The sequence below is a fragment of the Aulonocara sp. 'chitande type north' Nkhata Bay genome, linkage group LG16, assembly GCF_057382095.1.
Source record: "Aulonocara sp. 'chitande type north' Nkhata Bay isolate Kocher_YH1m ecotype deep benthic linkage group LG16, A_spYH_male_GT1.1, whole genome shotgun sequence".
NCBI classification, from domain to species: Eukaryota; Metazoa; Chordata; class Actinopteri; order Cichliformes; family Cichlidae; genus Aulonocara; species Aulonocara sp. 'chitande type north' Nkhata Bay.
In genome coordinates, this window is record NC_141359.1 from 7,954,581 (window position 1) to 7,976,044 (window position 21,464).

The 21,464-nt window shown below is 39.7% G+C and overlaps 1 protein-coding gene across 3 annotated transcripts in view; it reads right to left on the reverse strand.

Annotated features, from left to right (window-relative positions):
- The window catches only part of arhgef49 (Rho guanine nucleotide exchange factor 49), a 71,494-nt gene that overhangs the window by 40,878 nt on the left and 9,152 nt on the right, over positions 1 to 21,464 (reverse strand). The window contains exon 1 of one of the 3 annotated variants that reach the window (XM_086266394.1): positions 1,802 to 1,921. The exons of the other annotated variants lie outside the window; for them this stretch is intronic. The gene's annotated coding sequence lies outside the window, so the exon portion shown is untranslated. Of the gene's footprint in view, positions 1 to 1,801; positions 1,922 to 21,464 lie in introns of those variants that run through there. 3 annotated transcript variants of the gene reach the window in all.

A 21,464-nucleotide genomic window follows, 5' to 3' on the forward strand; every position in this document is an offset into this window, starting at 1 on the left:
CCAGCAACAGCAGCCAGCCGATAAACCTCTTGCACATTACCTGATGTCGAAAAATACAAAATATAAAAAACAGCAAAGACATCCGGCTGTACTTATATTTATCCAGAACCAACAAACAACAACTCCAAAAGACCTCACTTCCTGTGCCAATAGACAATGATTGCCGACTAAGATGAGTATTGATGAGAATTTACTGATACCAATGCCTTTAATGATTCTGCCTATGTGTCCAATTCTTTATCAATTGTTGTATTGATTCTTGATCAATTTTTTTCGTTTAGTGCAAAAGACACCCAACAAAGGCTTTCGGGATAAATTAAACTGCGCTAATATCTTTTGAGCCTTTACACAATATAGAACAAGAGTAGAGAATAGGTTAGCATGTGCAAATCTTCAATGCCTTATGACTGTATCTGTATCTGCAATTAGATGTTTGTGTTTTCTGTTTGCAACTATTACTGCAAATGTAATTATTTAGAGCTTTAGACTGTTGGTCTAAATCAAATTTTCTAAATCAATTTCAGGACATCAACATGGAACCATGTAAGCTACAGCTGGCTGAAATAAACTACTTGAAAAAAGAAATTAAGGAGCTCTAGTCAAAAGTTTGAACAAGTTGGTAAAACAGGTCATTCGTAACGGTATAAGGAGTTTTATGGTGTCATTAGATGACTGCAAAACATACTTTATTGCAAGGAACTATCCCAACACAAGACTAATGTTCATAAGCACTGAAAAAAATTGTTATGAATTTGATCACCCATTCCTTCACCTCTGCTTTACATGAAGCCACAGCCAAGGCCAGTTGATATTCATGCTGCTCTCTAAATAACCATCAGCATACACCAACACAAACACAAGGCTCTGGCCAGCTGCAGAGGAATACACTATCGACCAGACAGGAATTTATCAGCCACCATAATTAATCTTGTGGGAGGCGGGCAGTGAATGTCTGCCTGTGAGTGAATCTCTAAGTATGCCTCAGAGAGACACGGGGCGGGAATGATGGCTCATATTGACGATATCTCTTGTGTAGAACAGCCCCGGTACAAACTCGCACACAGACAGACAGGCAGACAGTCCGCAACACACATACAGGCCCAAAATCTTTAGAGGGTCATCCAGACCTGAAAAGAAACTACTCACATCATGCAACGTTTTCAAAGATGTCTGAGCATCTACATCAGACTGCATCTGTTTATCCTGCTTTTCCTCCAGGAAAGACTTTGCCCTTTTGAGTTACACATTTAGTGATCACACAAGCTCCCAGCTTTAGTCCGATACGAACACACGAATAAGCAAAAGTAGGTTGTAAAAATGGGCTGTACTATCAAAAGAAGCCTAGAACATCTATCTTTGTCCATGCAAAGCATCACATTACACCTGCTGTCATCCCTCGACTTCCCTCCATACAAGGCTCTATGAATTATTGAGCGATCCCTGCATCGTCAACTACTACACCTCCGATTGAGCAGAATAAATATTCAATCTGCTTTCACCATTCATAAAATGACAAGACCCCCTGTTTGCAAGAGACCACCTGCAAGCTGAAACATAGGGAATTGAATGTATGATAATAGCCTCATTTCAAAGGCATTTTAAGAAAGAGGCTCATGCAGCTCTTTCACCAACCAGACCACATGCTTCTTTCCTTTTTGCTCTAGTTTTTCCACCGGTAACAACTATCTCCACTCTGCAGGTCTTTCCAGCACAGGGAAGGATGCATATGCCACAAACTCTTTCGCATAAGATAATAAAGGCCATAAAAGTGAAAAGAATTTTTGTATGTTTGTGTACTCACCTTTGTTACAAAGCAGCGTGTGTCTGTTGCTCGTTGTGTGTGTTATGAGCTCCGGAGCGCAGCGGGCAGCCTATCCTCTCTGTCTCGCTCCCACTGCGAGCTGGAGTAAAGTGCGTGTGAGAGAGAGTGTGTGTGAGTGTGAGCCCTCTCACTGGCTATTGTTACAGAGAAGGTAGCCAAACTGAGCATGCTCCAACATGAACAGCCCTTGCGGTTGGCATGGAAACCGGGAAGCGGCTGTCTTGCTCAAGTTGTGAGGTGCTTTTCAGACACACTCAGACAAATGCAGAGCGAAGTGCTGGCAGGTGCTGGCGCCGTGTCATCATCCTGGCCACGTTACTATGCTTGATTAATCCTTCATTCTCAGCGTTTCAATTCTCGTCAGTCAGAGTAACGTGACAGCTGCTCTGACAGCCAATGACCTGGATCACACACAGAAATTCACACGGCGTCCTGGATAGAGTAATCCACCACAGTATGGAGCTCCGCACCGCACATGATTGTTAACCTAAATGTTACCAGAATCTGTTTGGGTTTATTAGGGATTATCATCCCACCAAAAATGTATCTTATCCAACTTTCCATGCTCTGTCCATAAACCCCAAGGCCACAAGAGTGAACTCATTGTAAAATATTTGTTGCATTTAATTTGCAACAATATTGCATTAGGGTATAAAACAAAGCATGTCTGTGTGGACCATTCATAGTGGCCTGCTGTCAAATTTGTAATTTATTGGTGCAAAAACCTGTCAATAGCTTGGATAAATTATTCACGTTGTTTCTAACATATTTGTATAACCAGCTGTTGAACCATCCTAGGTATAGAAAAGAAATCTTTTGACAAGCATCAGTTCAGACACGCACATACCCACATTTTTAAAATCACAAGCATTGTGATAATATACGTTTTTTGCTCCCAAAGTTACAAAGCCCTCTAGTGGATAAAAGGCTGCTAAGTAGGAAACATCATGATCATTTTGTAGCAGGGCTGGGTATCGTCACTGATTTCTAGAATCGATTTGATTCTGATTCACAAGCTCCTGAATCGATTCGATCCACAATTTGATTCAATTCGATTCGAATCGATTTGAATCTGGGAAATTTTGCCTCAGACAGTCAGAAATATTATAATTCAGATCAGTACATTTACATATTTTTGTATCTATAAAAAGGAAGCTGACACTTTCCAGACTTTATCAAAGGTGTAAGCATCACAGCAGAGGCCTTTGTGTCAAAGTAGCTGAAGATAAAACACAGAAAAACATGAAGGTGATTTTCCTGGCCTGGAATTTTATAAAAATATTCTGCAGTAGATCAAAAACAAAAGGAAACCATTAATCAACTTATGAACATCACCTCTGAAGTTACAGCGGTTTTATTAGAGACACGGCTAAGCGTTTTGCATTTTGCATAATTTTAAAAAGTTTAAATTTGTTCAGTATAGAATGGCAGAAATTAGGTTTTCTTTTCGGAAGTATGTAAAAGGAAAAAAAAACAGCGGCCGACAGCGCTGTAAAGAACGGTAGACTTGTGCGTAACAAGCAAGCGAATAATGCAGAAAACAGATTTTTAGATGGGAAACTGTTCTTGAAGTACAGAGAGAGAGAGAGAGAGAGAGAGAGAGCTGTGCATGAAGTGTGATTTTATTGTGGTGGAAGCAAAACAGCAAAAGTAAGAGGGAATCCATGACGATGTTTATGTGAAGCCTAGTTTGGATCTTCTTTTGCTGCTGGTTCGGTCAATATTGTTTGGAGAGAGATCAAACTAACAGCTTTAGAATCAGTGCAAAAATGGCGTAAACACAAAGCGTGGACCCGCCGAAACATCAGAATCAGCGAGCTGTCGGCTTTCAGCCCCGAGTGTGTGAGAAAGGCGACATCTCACTGATTCTGATCCGCGGGTCCGCGCTGTGTGTTTACGCCTTTGTGCAGAAGCCGTGTACCTGCTCTCATTTACTGTTTTAAATGTTTGGTGGTTGTCGAAATTTGGTGATGTTTCACCTGAGATTCTGGCATTTTGGGCAAAATACATTTATATAAAAAAAAAATCGATTCAGGATTTTAATGAATCGATATCACGTTATCCAAGCCAGAATCGATTTTAATCAATGAATTGATTATTAAAACCCACCCCTATTTTGTAGCTATAAAGCTACAAAAGGAGGAGGTTGGGGTGGATAAATGGATCAACAAAACAAGGGACTTGAGACTGCTGTTTGCTTCCACTTTTCGTCTGACTGCTAGTGCTTTTTTTTTTTTAACTGCTGATACAATCATTGATTAAGTCTGATCAAATGGTTAAAGAAACCATGGTGATTTGTGTGGTTTAAAAGGAATACATAGTGTTTTTCTTTTTAAGTAACATTTTTTGGCATGTTTGGCAAGGAACAGACAATTTATGTGTCATAATTTAATATCTGAAAACATTGTTTAATGTAAAGCGCAAATGTATTTCGCTGTTTGGACAATTTGTTGTTAACATGCCAAAATGCATTTTTCCAATATGTATGTTAAGTGAAAGAGTTTCTGGCATACTCGCTGTGAAAGCCTCACAATGTAGACTTTCATTAGATGAAGAAGAACAAAAACAGATACCGATCACTGAGTCTTTCACCTATCCAGAATTACAAAAATCAGTGAATTTCTAGATATTTCTACATTTGCATAAAAGACTTGCCTTCTCATGAAACAGGAAAGGTTTTAGTATGGAGTCTTTGTCTTGATAAAATCAATTTCTTTCATTAACATGCAAATTTATTTACCCAGCAGGGATGCTCAAAATCCAATCTGATGTTCGGTTCTCTCAGAGGAACATGTGTCGTAGGAATAAACTATATTAATAGGCCAAGAATCAAACATTATCCATAAATATAGTGTTCCACACAATAAAGCAGAGCCTCTGCTGTCCTGTGTGTGTGTGTGTGTGTGTGTGTGTGTGTGTGTGTGTGTGTGTGTGTGTGCGTGTTTCTTCTTCTGGGCATATGGAGAGAGACTGCAGGGGCATTCCACAACCTTCACTTCCTGTGGGAATAACAGTCACGAAAGGCACCATGCAGGCAACAGCCCGCCAGCTAAGCAAATTGCCAAGAGAACTGCTTTTGCTTTTGTTTCGTTTCTTGTACAATTACACCAAAAACCTACACGTTCTATTATTTTTTTTATATTCATACATGCCAAACCTTTAAAAAAATCCCAGTGTCTTTATTTTGCTTTCTTGGTCCAAATTCATCAACCACAAAAGTAAAAACGAGCTACAAAGCAACAGGAGAAAAAGTGAAACCATTGGTGAAACGATTATAAGCGGTCAATGCTGCCCACTCGCCGTAGGGGGTGTGTTCACTCAGCACCTGCTGCTCTGCATCTCAGGGCTGCTTGCCATCAGCAGAACCACACTAAAACGTTCAAAGCTGTTGAAGTGTTTCTCCAATATTCAGCAGCTCTCACACACGTCAAACAATCAATATTGTGACTGCAACGAGAATTAATCACAGGAAGCAGGGAGGTCTGGGTGTTTATGGTTAAGTATATAAATGTACAGCATTTAGTCACTAGCAAACTGGCTCATCTAAAAGTCAGTTTTACATTAAATAATGAGCAATTAGAATCTGAAATGACCCTCCGATGTCACAGAGTGCACGTACTGCACTTGATACAAAGAGCCAGGTGCTCAGAGATGTCAAGGACTGTGGGCAACATCTCAATAACATCAAGTCTTTTACTTCAGAAACCTAAGCACAATTACAGTATATTATTATATTACCATTACTAACAAACAGGTGAATTAAAAAAGAATTGAAAAAATTAAAAAAATCTTTAATTAGACACTTAAATTTTTTTTTACCTTTAACCTTTTGTTTGGTTGTGGATAGACAGAAGAAGAAAGAATTATGAACTTATGATTATATTTTTAAATTTTTTACTGAAATGACCATAAAATAACCAATGCTATTAGGCATAAAAGCAAGAAAATGTGTCACATTAATTACAATTTTTTCCTTTTATCCATCCTCTGAAACTTATTTAACGCTGGGTTGCAGGGACAGCAGCCTCATGAGTCTATTATCTATTATCTATTATCTATTATGAGTCTATTATCACTGCTGTCCTCCAGTTTGTCCAAGGGAATACCAAGGTATTCCCTTGGACAAACTGGAGGCGGTGGCTGGGGAAAGGGAGGTCAGGGCTTCTCTCCTGCAGGAGAAAGGGAGGTCAGGGCTTCTCTCCTGCAGGAGAGAAGCCCTGACCTCCCTTTCCCCAGCCACCGCCTCCAGTTTGTCCAAGGGAATACCAAGGTATTCCCAGGGAATATTAAAGATGCAAGCATATTCTCGTTCCACCCTGGAGCCTCCTCCCCAGGACATGCCCAGAACACCTTGCCCAAGAGAAGCCCAGAAGGCATCCTAGTCATTTGCCCACACCACCTCTAGACCTGGCTCTATACCTAATTCACCGCCATTACCTACAGCATGCTGGCAGTCCAGAGACTGGATTGTACTGTTGCCAAATCTTACTGTACGACACCAATGCAGATTAATCTACTGCTGGGTTCTTTAATTAATGAGCAGTTTGACATTTTTATTTCCTTTCTTGTTCAAGAGTTACATGCGAACAGTGACACCTAACAAGTAAGTAACACATAAACACATACAACACACAAAATCATTTACCAATTCAATCCAAAAATCCAAACTCAAATAAAAAAAAGTTGCGGTCTTGGTTACACAATTAGTCCTAATACATAATTAGCACTCACTCAAGGACATCATTATGACTGCATTGAGTGATGGTTTTAGCTAGTTTAGCCGAATCACCACAAACTCCCACGTAGAGTGTTATTATCGGCCCATAGCTTTAGTCCTCCAGATTAAAATTCAGCTGCTTTTAAGCTCTGTTTGTGACTCACCGACTCAAATTTAAAGCCGTTTTCACACATAGACTGCCGCCCAGAACTCATCAGCTGTGGAGCTCTATGACTCAAAGCAAAGTCCAACTGATCTCAGGTAAATATCCAAACTATTCACAGTGAATGGGTGGGTATCACGGGTCCCACATTTCCTTTTCTGAGCCACAAGTCAGAAAAGGAAACTGACCTGATTCTCGACACTGTTGGTTATTTATGTGGAACAATGGCTATGGCTTTAGTGGAATTTAACCTCTACAACATCAGGTTAATACAATACAATACAATACAACTTTATTTGTATAGCACATTTAAAAGACCAGTGGTACACCAAAGTGCTGTACAATAAAAACAGGAAAATTAAGACAATAAATAAAAGACTATTAACAAAGTACCACATGTGTCATCAGGTTAAGAGCACTAATTATACAACAATAAAAGGGAATATAAGAACAAAGTTACTAAGAACAGATATAGCTAAAAGATAAAGTACATAAATAAGAAATTAAACCAAATATAAAACAGGGGCGCTAACTAGATGGAAAAGCTATGTTGAATAAATGAGCTTTTAAACGGGGTTTAAAAGATAAAACGGAGTCTGACGCACGGATAGCAATAGGAAGGTTGTTCCACAGATTTGGTGCAACCAGGGCAAAAGCACGGTCACCCCTAGATTTAAGTCTAGATCTAGGCTGAGCCAGGAGTAATTGGGCTGAAGACCTGAGGGCTCGCCCAGGGACATATAGACTAAGAAGATCGACAAGATAACGAGGGGCTAAATTATTTATAATTCTAAAAGTGAGCAACAATATTTTAAATTCAATGCGATATTTTATGGGTAGCCAATGCAACTCAATAAGAACTGGGGTGATAGAGGCATGCTTTCTAGTGCCAGTCAGAAGGCGAGCCGCAGCATTCTGGACAAGCTGAAGTCTGTGAAGGAGAGCGGAGTGAAGACCAAAGTAGAAGGAGTTACAGTAATCCAATCTAGAAGTCACAAAAGCATGAATGAACTTTTCAAGATCTTTATGAGGGACATAGTGCTTAGTCTTAGCAATAAGGCGCAGTTGGTAGAAGCTAGATTTGATTACTGAAGACACTTGTTTGTTAAATTTGAAAGAGCTGTCCAGCAGAACCCCGAGGTCACTAACTGAGTCAGAGAAAGAAGTGGCAAAGGAACCAAAGGTATCGGCTGATAGGCCCCTAGGGATATGGTTGCCAAACACCACAATCTCCGCTTCCTTTTCGTTCAGGATAAGGGAATTGTCTGAAAGCCATTCTCTGACTTCTCTCATGCACTCGAGGAAGCAGTGCAATGAAGAAGCAATGTCGTACAAAGTGTCGCAGAACTTCAGAAATAGTGGGTTAGCCAACTGTTAGCTGGCTTATTACCAAGGTGTTACAGAGTGATTGGGCTGGTGGGTGAACCCTGATATCTGGTGTAGCTGTCCTCAAACTAACTTCCAAATTGATTTGAACTGTGCGCTGTGAGCTCCAGTAGATATGTTTTCTTTGCAGACAGGCTCGGTATCTGTACTGCTTGCTGGCTTTGCTCTTTGTGAATTTAACCAACTGCAGTCATCAACATATTGTTGTTGGCTGAGTTATCATGGCTGCTCTCCAACTCCTAACCAGGATAAGCCTGCTTTGCACCAGTCCACCAGAGGCCATTACTGTAAACTCTGAGACTTATTTAAACTGTCCAGTTGTTTTGAACATTTGAGTTATGAATTATCATTCATTTTGTTGTCACATTTCACAGTATCAAGTGGCAGTAATTTCAGTAAAATATGTAAAAAGGTCAGATAGGGAAAAATAATAAATCTAATTAATTACAACATTACACGTGAGCTTTATTTGTTTGTTCACAGCATATCTGAGAACAAATTTATCACACATCAATTTTTTATTTCGCTTTGCTTTATTTTTTCCAAATACAGCCAGTGTACCTTTAACTAGGAAGACAGATTGCATGCCAACGTGCACAGTCTGTGTGTTTGCTGATATTTGTTGTGCAGCTCGCTCTCATTTGGTAGTGCTAACTAGATGCTGATATACATGGCTGCAACATTTTTGACATCTGCATGCATGAATGCATGACGGAGGAAAAAAATGCGTCGAGTGCGTAGATGGGACCATGGGATGACAGTACTCTCTGATTTAATGACACACATGGTATAGCTCTCTCATAGCTCACTTGACTGGTTTATTAACTTGCAAATTAGACTGAATGACTAATTAACTGTAGGCGAATGCTATTGCAGATAATCTTGCCCACTTTATCCCCTCCTCATTACTACAACTGTATAACATATTATTCAGAAGAAAGCACAGGGACATGGTCTGACATTTAAATAGCACAATTCTACTCTTACTGACAACTGAAAGCACTTTAAAGATTGCACATATTCATAAAGCACTTTATTCTATATGCTTAAGCACTTTATCTGCCTATCTAAATCTACCAATTTAGAATCAATTAATGAAACGTGCATGTTTCTGGACAATAAGGAGAGGACTCAGAGGACTCAGAGGATACCCACTCAGGCAGAAGAACAACATGCAATCTTACATAGAAACTGGCAAACTAACCAGGAGATCCAAACCAAGAATCTTCTTACCACTGTGCAGTATATCTACTACTGACTCTTTACAAGCGGCCTCCACAATATAGTCTGCATTGGCTTGTGTTGTACTGGCAACTGTCATTTCTGTTTGAGAGCCCAGACAGACTGCTTTCAATAGAAGCCAATGAAAACGCTCCATATATCTGTATATTGTCGAGTTTGCATCTATGTGCAGCAGTTTATGTCCATGTTGGCCTTTAGCTGTTACTGGACCCAGGTCTAGGTGGTACTGACAGTGAGACTCAAGATGAGATGTATCCAATGAACTGACATGCTCACCCAGCGATATACAGTTAGATTATTTATGAGAGCTCCACCATTGGTTCAATAATTCATAGGGCCCCACTCTGCCGTGGGTGAGTCACGGACAAGCCTTTTACTGAGAAAATAAGCATAGAGAGCAAAACACAACTAGGTAGAGTGAGAGAGATATTTGTGGGCAGAAAACTCAATAAGAACTTGCCACACCATTACTTTTTGAGGTCTGCTAAATTTAGCATAGCTTCCATGACTCAGGGGAGGTTCTACACATGGAGATGAAGGAGGTGAGCCAGCTTTTAGTGTTGAATAAGTATCCCTGGGAGTTTGGAAGAATGTAGCATCCTAAAACTGGAAGAAAAAAAAAAGGGTTTCCCTGAACCAGCAAGCAGAACGAGAGTGAAGTCATGTCAGTTAGTAAAATTTATTTTACACGTACCATGCCCAGTACAGTACATATGCAAGCGAGTTCCTCATTTAATGTAGATTTAACTGCTTCACAATGGCTGCAACTGTTAGCTCTTCAGGGCAGGAATAATATACTGTTGTCGACTAGATGGAAATGTTTACATTGGAAAGGGGGTTACTGAGTTAATACAGGATGTCGTAAAAATGTCCTTTGTCAATTTATCTGGAGCTTGATTGCTTGGCAACCACAATGCCATTGTGAGCCACAGTGTGTACCTTTGATGCCTAACAATCAGCAGAGTGATGAGTGAATGGGTGGAGGTTGATGAAGGTCACAATGCACAATGGAACACAGTGACACACATACAGAAACATAACCACAGGCTCGGCACACTGAACTATATTTACCCCATGAACTAGGTCTTTGTCCACTGACAAAGGTTAACCTCAGGAGGTTCTGGTAATTAGAATGAGAAATGTGCTATTCAGTTATTTTTATATATTACCTGTAAATAAACATTTCATTTTTCATTCTTCCAGTGAGCTTTTGAAACATACAAAGGGTAATGAAGTTACAAATGCCCAATGATAATAATTACAGTTTTTTAGCACTTTCTATTATAAGGTAAAGACCCTGCAATAACACAGAGAAAACAAACAACGCCCAATGAGCAAGCGCTGGACAACAGTGGGAAGGAAAAACTCCCTTTTAACAAGAAGAAACCTCGGGCAGAAGCAGGCTCAGTAAGAGGATAGCCATCTGCCGCGGCCGTTAGGGAAATATGTGAATGAAGACAGGTAAACACACTGGTGTGTTTCTAAAGTGATTTGAATATTTAAAATAGCACAATTACATTAAATATAAGAAGCAATTCAAAAGATGTAAAAAGTATACTGCATATTACTGTAATTGACTGTATACTATAAATCTCAAGAAGAAATTGGATGCCTACCTCGTACTGCTAATCAAGTCTGGTAACTTTACAGTGTGAAAAATGCAATATATTATGGCTTAGGCTTTGATGCATGTCACTCATTTGTGCACTTGGTGTTTGACTTGCTGATTTCATATTTTGTGGTTGACTGAACACTTGACTGTCTGTGACTGTTGAACCAGAAGACCAACATGAAATATGAAGATCAGTTCTATCACTGTTTAGAGGTGACTGGAAATCTATTAGATCCTGTATTTCACTGCCATTGACTGTAACTTGGATGAGTCATTTACAAGGGGATAGCTCTAAATGAGAATGCAAAACAAACCCCGTAAAAGGGTGTTGTTGGTCACATATATCTTTTTTCAACAGCGGTTAGCCAAATGTGTCCTGGGCAATTATCAACTTCAGCCATGACTCTGCTTTGGTGAAAACTGAATCTCTCAAAGCACAGCGAGCATTTCCACTGCATTTTGTACAGACATTCGTGGCCCCCTGATGAATTCTGATTTCCATCCAGCACTACCAACATTTCAAATCTGATTTGTAAGGAAAGCAGCACAAAGCTTTAAGTCTGTAGCCACGTCTAGTGGAAGTGGAAGTACACACTTTTTTTTAATAAGTTCTGCTGGATGCTGAACACAAACTATTCTTATGTGAACATATTTTGACCTACAGTGTTGAGACAGGAGGCAGCAGGGGAAGTGGCCCACATACGTCAGCTAAAATTGCAGCTTCATTCACTCAAAGTGTGTGTTTCTGCATGCGTGTGGGTGCACAATATCCACAACTCTGCACATAGAGAAAGTTTGACTATCATCTGCGGTTGGAACTAATCCATATTTTTGTCATCAGATACTCTACTGAATTATTTAATTTATGAAATGCAAATACAATAAAATCCAAGAGCCACTGGCCCTTTCCCAAATGCAACCTTTTCTTTCAAGTCACAACAAAAACAAAAGATATTCAACTGAAATTGTTATCAGCAGGTGACTGAAGTTTTGCCACAGCTGCTGCTAGTCCCAAGAAAGCAGCTCTAAGCTCTTAAAACATGAGTTTGTTAGTTAGATGATCAGATCTGCTCAGCAGCAACAAACTAGGCTGTGTGTGTGCTGTTATTGACTGGACCAGACAGTGCACTAGGACAGGTGACCTTCCTGGAAAACGAGAAATAAATGGAAAACAGGGTCATATGTAACCATCGTGACCCATTAACCTCATTCATTATTTAATTTTCCAGCGGCTCTTAGTAGGCCTGAACGGAAAGAGAAGCAACTGCAGGACTCCATTAAACTCCCGTGTCAACTGTTACATAAAAAAACCTTTATGACCTATATTGTGAGATGTGTTGGCGAATGAATATGTGAGTGTGCAGTATGCGCGTATGCACATACCCCGTTTAGCCAAGTATTGGCAGACTTAAAGTCCTGTGTGCACAGAAGAGCTATGCTATCATAATCAGCATGCCTGCAGACACACAGCACGCTGAATGAACCCAGCCCTCCTGATGGTACGCCATGAAATCCAATTTTCTGTCAATCTATTCTTCTCTACAGTTTACCAGAAAGTTCCTCTCTCTGGATCTCTTGCACACCATCTCCAGGCTTCTCTCATCGCTCTCTCCTACAGATGTTGCCAAGGTAATGGATAATTGACTGAAATGTCACTTCATGGAAATGAAAGTAGTGCACTCTTTCCCGACGTTAAGTCACTCTTCTTTATCTGATTGGGACATATCAGTTTGGCTGGTAGTGGCTTCAGGTTTGACAAAGAACCATGAGGCTGAAATAAATATGTTGCTTTTATTATTAGAACAGGCGTTCAAACACATTTACACAAACCCGCCCGGTCTCTGAAAGCACCTAGCTTCCTTTTATACTCTAACTGCCTCAGGCATGTTTCTGGAATGGTCTACCAAGCAGACAAAGGACGTGTGTTGTATTCTACCCCAAAAGCCAAAAATAATATCAAAAACATCATAATTCACAGGCTGTTTTAAGTAATAAGTAGGCCCATAAAAGAGACCAACTAAGCAGAACTCTACTCAAAGATAAGCCTTAAATTAACAAATAATCTACCCTAATCGAAAGAAAGCTCAACATGTGGCGTAATGGAGTAAACCATTTTAGATGCAATGGGGGAAATAAATACATTTCATTTAAATTTCATGTTGAAAACATTCTCCCCCATGCAATGACAGCAGATGGTTCAGTCCATATGATTGCCCTCTATATTTAAACCCTGCTGCTTCTTTTACTTAAACCAGCAACTGACAGGTAACTTGAGAAAATAGAAAAAAATGGTGAATGCAGCTTATATAAACCAATAACAAAGCAGTAGTGTGTGAATGTATATGAACACAAAATTAATGAAATTAATGAAATATGACTGCCATGTGACTTTAATGACACATTTAGTATTAAGTGAGAATGAGGTAAAAGTGTAAAACCTCATATATATGTATGTGTATATATATATATATATATATACACATACATATATATGAGGTTTTACACTTTTATATATATATATATATATAAAATTCAATAACACGTATGCTTTAATCATAAATACATAAATTAGAAAGACCCAGACTAGCCTCCCCTGAGCTGTCATTTCAGTCTCCCCTCAGCGGTTCCTAAGCAGGGAACCTGAGCTGTTTTCACTCTTCAGCTCTCCTAACATAAACCGACACTTAAACAGTCCTCCCAGAATATTGACTAAAGTCAATAAAGAATCCCTAAACAATAAAAATAATGTGTGTGTCTTTTCATTTAGCTTCCAATATCAATCATTCATAAACAAGTAAAAACACAAGTTAAGGTAACAGATCCCCTGGTCTCCATTACAGGCTACACAGCATGCCAGCATGCGTCTGAATAATTGCTAGTCAATTAGAAAAATACCTAACAGAAGCAGAAACAAGACTGAGCTTTAATCATCTAGTAAACTGATGCCCCGCTTAATATTCAGCTTAAATTAATCACTTCAGTAGATACAGTAAGCACGCAGTTGTTGACATACTGATGCTTCAGTGCAACAACATATCTGCAGATGGTGCAGTGGACCCAATCCATTTCCAAAACTGAAAACAAACCACAAGTTATGTTGGCTGGTTCGTACTTCTATCGCTGTGCCATTGAGAGCATCCTCACTGGATGCATCACCACCTGGTATGGCAACAGCACCGCCTACAACTGCAAAGCTCTCCAGCGAGTAGTGCGGTGCTCTGAACGGATAATTGGAGGTGAGCTTCCCTCCCTCCAAGACATCTACAGGAAGCGGTGCCTGAGGAAAGCGGGGAGGATCATCAAGGACTCCAGTCACCCCAGCCATAAACTGTTCAGACTGCTTCCATCAGGAAGGAGGTTCTGCAGCATCCGGTCCCGTACCAGCAGACTGAGAGACAGCTTTTTCCATCAGGCCATCAGACTGCTGAACACGTCATAGACACCTCAGCTTCACTACTGGAACTTCAACATTATGCACTCCACACTGTATATAAATGCCACTTGTTTTGCACATATTCAACTCTGTATATTTTATATATTTTATTATTATTATTATTATTATTATTTTATTTTATTTTTTTACTATTTAATTTGTAAAAATGTGTATACACACACACACACACACAGGAAAATATTTAGTATACACATCCAGAAATGCATACACTATTATATATTGTACATATATTTATTAGTTTCAGGTTGGCCATTCTTGTATTTTGCTCGTTTGTGTTGTTGTGTTTGCACATCTCTGTTGCTTGTGGGGCTCGCACACAAGAATTTCACTCGCATGTGCTGTGCCAGTGTGCCTGCACATGTGATGTGACAATAAAAAGTGATTTGATTTGATTTGATTTGATTTGACTTATCAAGGGAAGCTTAGCCTGAGAAACACAGATCAATGCTGTTCCTCTTCTCATGTGAAACAATTGCTCGTCGAGACTGTGCTGCGTGGGAGGCAAAAATAAAACAGATAAGCCATAAAAATTCAACTGCAGCAATCTTCACAGTAATAGTAGGAAACTCGGGCGTACTTCAGAAACATCAGCATTTACACATCAATGAGAGGGGGCGCGTTGAGACGTATTATGATGCAAAAAAATTCAGTGGAAAGGTCTTTTTTTTAATCTCAATGGTACTGAAATAGGCAGGAAAAAAGATAACAAGCAGTGGCTGTGAACTGTTGGAGGCAGTTAATCAGTATCAGGATGGGGTCTATGTCTGTAGTCAGACGTGACTATGACTGGTTACTGTAACATTAATTCATGACAGTGATGTATGCAAAGGCCTAAAGAGAGAGCATGAAATCGGGGCCAAAATCTCATATCCCGATATTATGCATTTCATATAACACTATATATCATGATACAGTGCATTTTCTGTAAATTGGGAGAATAGCTTATATAATGACCACACAGAAGGGATTATTTCTGTTTTAATTTTTAAATCAGCTGCTTGAGGCACATGTTGTTGTGAATAGTTTATATAAATAAAATTACATTTAATTAGATACTTGAAAATGAATGGTACTAATTTGTATGTATTTTTTTTCTTTTTAGTGAGAAAATCAGAGCAAATGTTGAATTGAAAAAGTTCAGATAAAACATTAATGTATAAAATAGAAGACACTTTTCAAAAACTAAATGATTAAAGGTCCAACATATTGTAATATTCTGCTTGCCTATAGCATTAATACAAAGTCTACAGTATATATTAAATATTAAAATATATAATGCTACCTTCATCAGCATTATGTGAGACCAACTAAACTATAAAAGGCAGAAAAAAACTGCTTAAAAAACACAACGATACAATGCATTTTGTAAGAGACAAAATGTAACCATGGACCTTTTCAAGCTTAAACTATAGCAGCAAACTAAGCCTCACCATAAATATGTACGTTATAACAAGTAAACAACTCACTTCAAGTTAGAATTATAGCATATGTAATATGTAATCTTGCATATTCAGCCTGAGAGCCAGCAAAACAAATGTTCGCTAAACTAGCACCTTGAAAATTTTAAAATCCCATATGACCTACCACGGGTTATTATTACAGAAAAATATGCTTATATTTAGATACTCATTGATGGCTACATGGAGACTGTGAACAAAAACAGTATTTTGGTCACAGGATTATACATAGTGACACACACTAGATGATCCTCATGTGGAGCTTCCCTGAGCCTATCATTTCTCCTGCATGGTCATCAAGAAAAAAGCCTGCCTGCAAAACACGACTGCAAAGTCTCAATGCAATCTCAGATAAAGTGCACCATCAAACTCAAACAGGGCTGTGTAGTTGGGCTCGTCCACATACCAGTAGTAATGCCACAGTGTATTCTGAAATACCACAAAATGCGAAATGACAGACGTTTCATTTTATCATATGATATATATCATCGCATGGCGCAGTCGTAACAGGAAACAAGCAAGGTTGCTGTATGACACACGGTAAAGCCCTTAGAATAGCATTACAGCTTAATGCTAGAATAACTAGATGCCACTGCCGGGGTGTACACATACCTCAGGTTTCCCATAAATGGCTCTCTTTAAACATAAAAATTTCAAAGGTTTTCTATCAGCCTCCACCAGCACCACTGTCAACAAATGACTGTGTGCACCTTGGAAATGTGGACGTTTTCCCCTTCTGCAGGAATCACCCCGGACACTGACACCATCACTCCTCCTGTGTCAGTGAGGCTTTTTCAAAAGCAGACATCTGGACTACCACCAGAAGGCGTACAGTTAAGTCTATACATGTTTGCACAATGACACAATCCAGCAGTCTATCCATTTTCTTCCATCCATGGTCCAATTCAGGGTCACTGTGTGCCTTTCCCAGTTATCCCGGGTTGAGGGTTGAGACACGCCTATGAGCAATTTAGAATCACCAATTACTCTAACTCACACATGTTTTTTTGGACTCTAGGAGGAAGCTGGTGTACCAGGACAGAACCCATAGAAAGGCCTCAGTTTTGATCCCAGGACCGTCTGCAGCAACATGCCTCGATTTTTATATGTATTTCTTATTTGGGTGGGTGACTGTAGCTCAGGTGGCAGAGCAGGTCAGCCACTAATCAGAAGGTCGGTGGTTCGATCCCAGGCTGCCTCCTGGCTGCATGCCAAATATCCTTGGGCAAGATACTAACCCCATGTTTGCCTACTGGTGGTGGTCAGAGGGCCCGGTGGCACCAGTGTCCGGCAGCCTCGCCTCTGTCAGTGCGCCCCAGGGCAGCTGTGGCTACAATGTAGCTTGCCATCGCCAGTGTGTGAATGTGTGTGTGAATGGGTGAATGACTGAATGTAGTGTGAAGCGCTTTGGGGTCCTTAGGGACTAGAAAAGCGCTATACAAATGCAGGCCATTTTTATTTCTACAGCACCAAAACAGATGTGAGGTCATTTGAGAAGAAAAAGCCATTTCTGCTTTTTGAACTCAGTGCTTGCCAATAAGCACATACAATAAAAATGAGCTTTTCATGGAGAAGATTAGGATAAAAAAGAAAAAATCCCCCCAAATATCTCTTACTGGGATGATCTTGTGATTTATATGAAGGCCACATTCCAGGCAGGATTCTAGACAAACAGCAGAAAATAAAAGACAGCGTTCCCAACTGAAACACTCTCACATCCCAATCACTGCACTTACTATAATAATGATTGTAGCATATCTATGTTTGTATGGTCCCCATCTCCTCCTATAAGTGGCTTAATCTTGATGAAACCTTTCATAAAGAATGCCTAGGGCACTGTGAGTGTCTAAAAATATTTCATACAAATCCCACAAAATATGTTATTACATTTAACAGTTTAACTAAGCACTGGATGAAATGTCATAGTATATTGTGATACTCCATTCTGATGTATGATAATGTTCCCTAGTATCAGTAATTGTATAGGTGTTACATAAATGGGCCCCTTTAGCCTTCTAAATACATCTGATGAAAAAAAGTATAGACTTGAAACATAAAAATTCACTTGTGGTGTGTTGGTGAGCACGCAGGAGAACACACAGCTTGCTGTACAGACATGACACAGTCCACTGGAGGTGTATCCAAAACATGATTTGACTGCCTGACGATGCTACACAAATTTTCAAAGCTTCAAATTCAAAATTGTAACAATAATAAAATAATGATATTTATAAAGAAGCTCCTTTAGCCAGATTTTAAACTACCACACAAGTAAAGACAATAAAGGAGTAGAATTAAATAAATTAGAATAAAATAGAGTACAGAAAAACGTGTGTATTCGATTATTTCATTTGTAACAATTCTTCTTGGCAGTTAATCTGGTGCTGTTGGAAAGCCTGTTTATTTTCCTTTAAATGGTGCCAAGGACCTGTCTGCAGTCTGACCTCAACCCCACTGAACACTTGATTGGTTTTGTTCTGCGTTCGTACCAGAGTGACGAATGCGACCACACTAGCTGACTTGTGACATGTGCTGGTAGAATACTGGGATGCTATCCCATGGCAGTGTATTACCAAGCTGGCGACGGTGCCAGGCCCGTTTGTTAAATGAATAAATTGCTAAATTGACAAGTTGTGTTTTTCTTCAGATTTCAATCACCCAATCCAATCAACGGCACCAAACTAGAGTTATTAACATATAAGCTGTTTGTCATTGGCAAAAGATTTGGAAAGTTTTTCTACATACTTAACTCTGCTGCTTAACTGATTTTCCTTTACAAATGTGGTGCAATTTAAGGAGAAATAAATAGGCTTTGCAGCAGTATAAGATTTGTTGCCAAGAAACACTGTTACACACAATTTTACTTTTTGTGGTTAGTTAATTTTTTATTTGATGTCAGAGCTATATGGGAACTGGTGCAACAACATAACCCGGGGATTGCAGGTTTCTCAGCACTCTGGTGGCTATTTATTTCAAATCAAGGTTAGTTTAAAAAAAAAAAGCTGTGCTTGTACAAGGTTAAAAATATTAAGAACAAGAGGGAGCGGTCAAGTCCATATTTATTGTCTTTGTTTAGTATTTTTACCGCTATCTTGATACTTTATTTTCTGCAGGTCAGGTTCTTGTAACGTTCAACAGGATAACATTTTTTTTTAAATGGCATTGTCCCTTATAGCAATTTACAGAAGACAGAGACAAATGGGGAGAAAGAGGAGGGTGGAAGGTGGAGAGCAGCAGTTTAATCCATATTTCACCAACCAAATTGCTAAAGGCGAAGTTGAAAATCAGCACAGAGTCTTTAGCCTCTTCAACCAGACACATTCCTCTGAGACCCGCTGATCAACTAACCAACGTCTCTGCACACACTGGCAGCCTGTTCAGCTGTTTTTAGGATAATCCGTCTTCTGGTAAAAATGTTGTCTGAATCCTAATAGTCCGGCGGTAGACACCAGACATAAACATGTGCACTGCAAACACACACAAAATACAAACACAAAAGCAGAATCTGTCTTCGAGCTGTCAGGTGGCAAAGAGGCAGCAGCGGCTTCGAGTCTCATTAGGATTCTGCATCTGGCTTCACATCACACACACACACACACGCACGCACGCACGCACGCACGCACGCACACACACACACACACACACACACACACCCAGTGAAGTCTCCTCTGAGAAAATGTGTATATGTTTATATAGCTGCTAAAATGCTACTGTCTTGGATGGCAAATCTAACATGAGTAATACCTCACTAATAAAAATGGTCCTGGGCACAGATCTACTAAGTCACAATGCTATTTTTGTCTTTGCTATTTTTGTTTTTTGTGGAACAGACACTCATGGTTGATTTCTAGCGGGTTTCCCGCTGGGAAGGTTATTCCTGTCGACAGAATTCTTTAGAAATTTCTGGTTTCAAAGATCCGATCAGGTGAGAATATTCTGCATCGTAAGGCATTGGGGCTGTGGAAAACATCCATCAAAACTTGTACAGTATATAACCTTTAAATGAATTTTGATGCTATGAAACACTTCCAGGTGATTTTAATGTTTTTAGTAAATATGAAAAAAATAAACAATTGCTATGGAAGACTGAACCTCATGCCATATTTTTTCAGTAAGAGTGGGAATAAGTGGTGTGCTTTCTAACCTCTGACTTAGAGACCTGTTTGCGTGCACTGACAACCTTATGTTGCTAGGTAAAAATGTGTATTCCCCAATCAGTGGCAAGTGGTTGCTAGAGGTTGCTGCAAGTTGCTGCGAAATCGATTGCCTGAGTCATGCAGACCTTGACCATGTCAACCACAAGTTGCTAGAGAAAAATATATATGACCTAACCAGCTGGCAAGCATTTGCTGCCAAATGGAATCAGTTGCAAAGAGGCTGCTGCACCAGAAACATCCTTGTGATTGCTTTAGTTACTTGGAAACTGCCACCGTTGCATGGAAGATGAAAATTTGTCTGCAAACACTTGCCAACTACTCCCTATGCGGTAGTCAAAAAAGTGCAAAGAAAATCTGAAACGGAGAATCTTCCACTTTAAAGTAACATTATGGCTTACTGCTGCAACCAACACATTTAAACACAGGTGGCAAGTGGTCATTGTCTTCTGTGCGAACGATGAGGGACTGCTACAATATGTTAGCAAACAATTTTTGGTGCAGCACTATATACCTCTTTGTGACCGATTTTTACCTGGCAACTGGCAGCAACCACTCGCCAACTGGTTGAGGAGTACAGATTTTTCATTAGTGAGCTGTGGTTGCCTGAAGGGGTCACTGGTCTGTAAGTCTCTGTAACCAGACTTTATCATCTATTTCACAGTGAATGGCATCAACATCCAGTAAGTATTTGAAACCGGAATATAGATAATTATTTTGGTTGCCAATGGTTTATATAATATATATAATTCCTTTAGTGACTAACATTATCCAAGGGGTTGCCGATTGGTCTCTAGGCCAGTGTGACTGGGGCCTAACTAACGAACTACAGGGTGGCAGATATTAATTTAAAAAATACTTAATATTGCAATTTACCTTGATTGATATTTTTTTTTACGTAAAAATGTCCCAGAAAGTAACATTTTTACAGCAGTCTGCTGTAAAGTGGTTGACTTCAAGCAACCACATCTCCTCTTCTATGGGCACCAGGCTAGTACTTTGTCTCAATGAACCTTTGCCCTACTTCTAGTGAAAAAGACAGTAATTTAACACTGATGTAATGCACGGTGCTCGTTTTATCTTCAGTTGTGCTTAGTGTTTTTTCTTATCAGTGGGAGAAAAAGAGAGAACAAACTGCTTGCAATAGAGAAAAAAAATGAAAATTTGGAGAGAGGCAGAACAGATAGGATCACTGGAGCATGCAGTGAAGAGAAGGAAGAGCAAAAAAGAGGCACAGAAAATGAGAGCGGTGTTACAAATGGCTGCTGGTGAGGGGAAGGGAAAAAGGTTGGATGTGGAGAGTGAGCACAGCTGGAGCTCTGTGTGAAGCCTTACTCATGGTTACACCAGATGATGGGTGGAGAGGGCACGGACTGAGGGAGCATTTACGCTGCCACAGGCTGTCAGCAAGGTTATGCTTTTTAAAAAATGACTGCACTGAAAGGAACCTGCTGCTG